Source organism: Halyomorpha halys, unplaced genomic scaffold, assembly GCF_000696795.3.
Source record: "Halyomorpha halys isolate HHAL.00 unplaced genomic scaffold, Hhal_1.1 Scaffold312.1, whole genome shotgun sequence".
Lineage (NCBI taxonomy): Eukaryota > Metazoa > Arthropoda > Insecta > Hemiptera > Pentatomidae > Halyomorpha > Halyomorpha halys.
The window spans coordinates 1,342,863-1,348,518 of record NW_027105402.1 but is presented as its reverse complement, the minus strand read 5'-3'; the positions used below and the strand labels follow the sequence as shown (position 1 = coordinate 1,348,518).

The 5,656-nt window shown below is 29.3% G+C and overlaps 1 long non-coding RNA gene across 6 annotated transcripts in view; it reads right to left on the bottom strand.

The window, feature by feature from the left end:
* Positions 1-1,655: 1,655 nt before the first annotated feature.
* Positions 1,656-5,656, bottom strand: part of LOC106681146 (uncharacterized) — a 693,797-nt gene continuing 689,796 nt past the window's right edge. For all 6 annotated transcript variants that reach the window (XR_010844430.1, XR_002945592.2, XR_010844431.1 and 3 more), the window contains one exon: positions 1,656-1,828. This is a non-coding gene — a long non-coding RNA (uncharacterized lncRNA). The remainder of the gene's footprint in view (positions 1,829-5,656) is intronic.

Genomic DNA, 5,656 nt, shown 5'->3' with positions numbered 1-5,656 from the left:
TATATATGTAATATATAATGTTTGATCAAGAAATTGTAATGGATTGTAAATTGTTGCATTCAGGACCTGTATTTTTTTAATGAATTCACAACTGTATTAACTAATAAATGCAACAATTGATTGTTGATAGGGTTTGAAGTATAATGGCATGTAGCAGACTTGTTGATAATCTATTGGTACAATTTCCTACACGGTTAATAATTTTTGTGGAGTAGATATTCATTTCAGAAAGGCATGTTATTAGGTAAGTTATTGGTTTATACGAATCTGATCTCTATAAGCAGGTGTTTTAAAAATCATTGATGTCTAAGACTCTTAGTTGGTTTAGTCTTAGCTAATAAAACTAGTTATTGAAAGTATTTAAAATTATAAAGGAGTGACTGTTGTATTAGTGGATAAAACATTATTATTATTTTTATATCACTATGAACTTATTTTATTGAAAAATAACTTACATACATAAGTTATTTTTTACAAATTATATTAACATATTTTTAAATCACCCTAAACTTCCCAATGCTTATTTTCTTATAAAAGTATAAAATAAAACATATTTTTATTTTTTCCTTTGGTACCAATAACATATCTGATGATCCAAAAGCCATCATCCTTAAAATATGTTAGAAAATTATTTTAGTACAAAAGGTGATATTAATTATTATGAGCTGTTAATAATAACTTCATTGCTTTAAACAAGCAGATAAATTTACTTATTTATTTTTCTAACTGAAATACGGGTTAATGCTCTGGTGCTATTACTGTCGTCAGGGGCGGTAGCTAGAATATGTCTTATCCACAATTTGATATTACTGTTACATACTGCATACATTTTTTAACCCTCCGTTGGTATATCACATCCATTTTACAAACTGGAGTGAACAAGAAGTAACCAAGATGTGTTGGCAGACTAAGTCAGTAGACATTAATTTGGTAAAAAGTTGATTAACATTAGTTACAGTAAAACCGTCAAAATTATCGAAACAATTTAATTAGTTTACAAGAAAAGAAAAGTCCGACTAACGAAATTGTCCTTGTTTGTTTGTTAAAGCTTCAAGACGTAAAACCAATGGGTCATCAATGCTTTTTTTCTTTTAAAAGGAATTTTTGACTTTCGATATAATACTTAAAATTTTTAAACCAGTCTTCAAATTGTTAAATCTAAAAAAAAAATTAAGAGTTTAAATTTGGATTAATAGATTTAAAAAAAGTTGTACTTTTTCCTTATAAAAAAATAGAAAAATAATTAATTCTTACTCAACAAATGATATGTTTGGCACATAGACATAGAATGAGTGTCTTGCATTCATCTAAGGGACGTGCATTCACGTATAATAGCAGAGAAAAACTAATTTTTCTGATTTATCTTGAAGAATAAAGCTCAACAACCACAGCTCAGGGTGTTTCATTGATAATTGTATCAATAATCTCTTCCATTCTTTTTACGTTACACTAATTGAATGGAACTGTACACGAAATTAATGTTTTTTTAAAAATCTATTCGCTAAGAAAAACAAATATTTCGTATTTGGAAAAAATCTAATTTTTAACTTTAGAAATGCACATTTGAGTTCCCGATGTAAGTATTACTTATTAATAATTCCATAATTACTTTGCTTATAAACTAATTATATAGACACATTAAGACTTACGTGTACAATACCGAGGTTCATCAGATCTGTCAGGGCAGTCATAGGAGCCGTCACAGAACCTGTCCAGCGCGACACATTGCCCGGTGTCACAGAAGAATTCTGATACCCTGCACATCGGGGGGCTGGCCCTGACCATAGTCCAGGTCAGCAGCGCCAGCCAACGTCCTCCGGTCATTGTGCTGAAAAAGAGAAGGAACAATATGTAAATATACTTGTTATTTATTTATTATTAATAAAGAAATGATTCAGAACAATTATTTTATAATACTTAAAAAAGAAAATACTTAAAGTTTTTAAGTAATTTCATCCCAATTTTTCAAAGCAAACCTAAAAGAAATGAATCATGCTTGAAATATCAGGTTAATTATATCTTCGCTAGAAACCCATGATATCTTGCACTAATATATTCTATTATGTGTACTTAGATATGCCACGCAGTGTCACCCACGTAAATTTGTATTATGTATGCCTATTTCATTAACGTAATAACATTCAAAATTTTGCGAAAAAAAAACATTGTTCCGTTGACGGCAATTTCCTTCTAAGCTATATAATATTCATATATTTATGCTACTTAATTTAAGGAAAATATATCAAAAACCAGTTTTTAGCTAACAGTACCTGCACAAATATTATTAAATACAATGATTATACAGTTAGTAATATTCTGAATGGTCAGCTCTAGGTTAAATTTTATTCAATTGTAAAAAACATCGTTGTTCCCTAAAATCCCCCTCCCCCTCCAAAAAAAAAACTTTCATTCTCAAAAATTTCTTGTAGAAGTATGCAAGAAACTTGGTCAAATTTACATATTCATAAAGAAACCAAAAAAAAATCTATTTCAATATTTTCAATTTGAAAATTTATCTAATTTCATCCACTACTTTCGGATACGCAAGTATAATTACTTTGGCTCATCTATTTACCCTAAAAAGCTAATCTAATATGGCCTATTGTTGGAGAAAATATTCCAGGATCAATTTTAACAAATTATTTTTCATTTGCACATACAAAATAGTTTTATGGACAGGAACATATTTCAATAATCTTCTCATCCTATGTTTTATAAAATTTATTCTCAAACCTCGAAATATAAGTTATTATATACCTACCTAATGGTTAATGGTAAGAAAGCTTTACTAGCATATGGGTTTGGTATACGTTTTTGATCTAACATATAATTTATTTGCAAAAATATTATACGTTTTTACACAATAATTTAAAGTTATAATTGTGCCTGTTATTATGTTATTACGTTCCACGGTTGTAACGGTTGTAAACCTGCATATAACATTTTATAAGTAATTATAGATGCAAAATTATTTTCTTTAAATTAAACAATATCTTTAATACTGACTAGATTTATATTTCTTTCATCGGTAAACGGCTTAAGTAATACAATAACAACTTTTACTTCGAATTGGTTTTTCTAGAAATTAGAGGAAAATTTTCAGTTTATACATTCTAAAGTTTTGAGATATTCAACACCTTAGGGTAAACTCCATAAAGTTGTAGGTAAGGAACAACCCGTTTACCATTTAGCTAGAAAGTCAAACACATATTGAAAAATTTAAAAGCATTTGAGGTTACAAACTCAGTGATTGTTTTATGAAAATAATTTTTGATGGCAAACCACATTAGAATTTGAAAAAAAAAATGTTTTGTATAAGTGTGTCCCAACAATAATATTAATTATGAATATTATCATTTATGAAATAATTATATTTAAAAAAAAAAACGAGTAAAACAAGAAAGAACCTTTTAACAATGTTTGTTATGTAAGGGGTAATCATGAAATAATTATTAACGAATTTGTGTAACTTCGTTACAGCTCAAAGATTGATTACGACCGTTTGTATAATAATTGGACCCCAAGTCCAATAATGGATATTTTGATCATAATTATCCCTTGATTGTTATTCCTCTTGTCAGTGGTGATGGAATGGCAAAGACATCATTATCCCCACTCGATTAGACATTCGCCAATTACAATGTAAATCAGTCATGTTAGATTTACTTAGATGTCCCCCTGTTGTGAACCGAAATTTACATCTGAACAGTTTGTCTTTTATGATTATTCGTGCATCAAAAATGTTCCCGTAGGAATGCGATAAGCTGCCACAATTAGCGATTATCAGCTTCATAATTATGTATGAAATAATTTTCAGGTGTATTTTCATTCCAAGATATATTTAAGATATAGACGTTTTGTGGAAATCATAACATTATTGTAAAACCCTGTAACGTAAGTCGGGGCATGCATATACTAAAATTTTGATTTTTTTTAAGCTATTAATTATTAAAAATGAATTAATTATTTTAAATAAAAAAATGAAAAGTCCTAGGCGCGCAATTACCCAGAATAAATAAAGTAAGAGCGTAAATGGCTTTCATTATAATTGTGTTTTAATTGAATGGCTCTTAGAGCAACATCATGAAACCTATTCAACCTGTATTAATATTTATTTTGAAATGAGCTAAGTTTCCCTGAGTCATGCATTTCTTCCTGTTAGGTCAAGGGCACAAAAGTAGAATATAGCATTACATGGTTGAATAAATAATAACACTGACATTTTGATTAATATCTTTAAAACTTAAGATACTGAAGTTGTTTTTTTTCTATGATTTTAAACAAATTCTACTTATTTACATTATAAAAACATTAAATCAAGACTATAAAATGGGGCGTGACATTATCCGCACTGGGTTGCTTGTTTACATCGTTTCTTACTCCAACACGAAAGACTTAAGGGGAAAAGTGAAAACCTCAGTTACTTCAGAAGATTGTGAATATTAATACATTTTTTAATAATTTATTTATTGTTATTTACAACTGTATAAAAATGTATACTACAATTAAATTTGCTGTAGGTGACATGATACAAATATGTGGAGAATCAACCCATTGATAGAACTCCAATAATATTTCTAGAGGAGAAGATCTCGAGGCTATCTTCTTTTCAGACGCCTAGGAGGATTATTAGGTTATGAAGGAGAAGCCAGGTTAGAAACAAGTGGATTTGAGTGGTTGAGAAGTTTATCATGGAAGGAATGGTATCTGGTTCTGCCAAATCGGCAACATATGGGACTTTGTGATCCTGATAGATCACTTAACTCGTAAATCTCTGTACCCATCGTAAATCAAATAGAAAACAGCTCCAGCTTTGATGAATAATGTTCTTTTTTTTTTAATAATAACCAAATCCACATGCTTTAAAAATAAAAAATAGGCCTCCAAAATGTCTTCGACTTTTCTAATAGTGGAACATTTAAACAGAAGGCACTTCTCTCGCTTTCCAGCTCCTTACTCTAAGTATAATGATAATAACTATTTACAAAAAATCTGTTAGAATCTTGCCCTAGAAAGCACTTGTCCCAACTTACCTCATATTACACTGTGAAAAGTGATCTAAAATAAATCTAAGTTCTAAAATATAATAATTTATAGTAATATATATTTTTAAATAAAGGAATTATAATAATGGGAAAAACCAATAGTCATGTGTGCCAAAGGTAAATCAGAATTCCATAAAATTTCAGCTCTCTTGCCGCGCCGTTAGCGTTAAAAGCTATTGGATGCTGAATGAAATCGCTGAAGCCACGAACTTGGCCATTTATAATATAATAATATATAGTTTTACAATTATTATCTCAGACACTGCCGCTTGAATTTAAGTAGAGTATAATGGAGCGGAGCATCAGGAATAAAACGAAGGATTAGAAACTGTGATGTATGTTTTTCTAAACATTTTTTAGAGGAAAAATCATAATGATATTGTGAAAATTATTAAAGATGAAAGGAATATGGTCCGGGTGCGGTCAAAAAAACTCAAATAGTAGAATATACTATTTTATTGAGCTAACGTTTCGCCCCACGTTGCAGGGCTTCGTCAGGGCTAAAAAAGATACAAACACATAGTTACAAAAGGAAAATAAAAACATAAGTGTAAAATAACAGGGGTATAAAATGTAAAAAAGTAAGATATAATAAGAAAAAATGAAGGTAG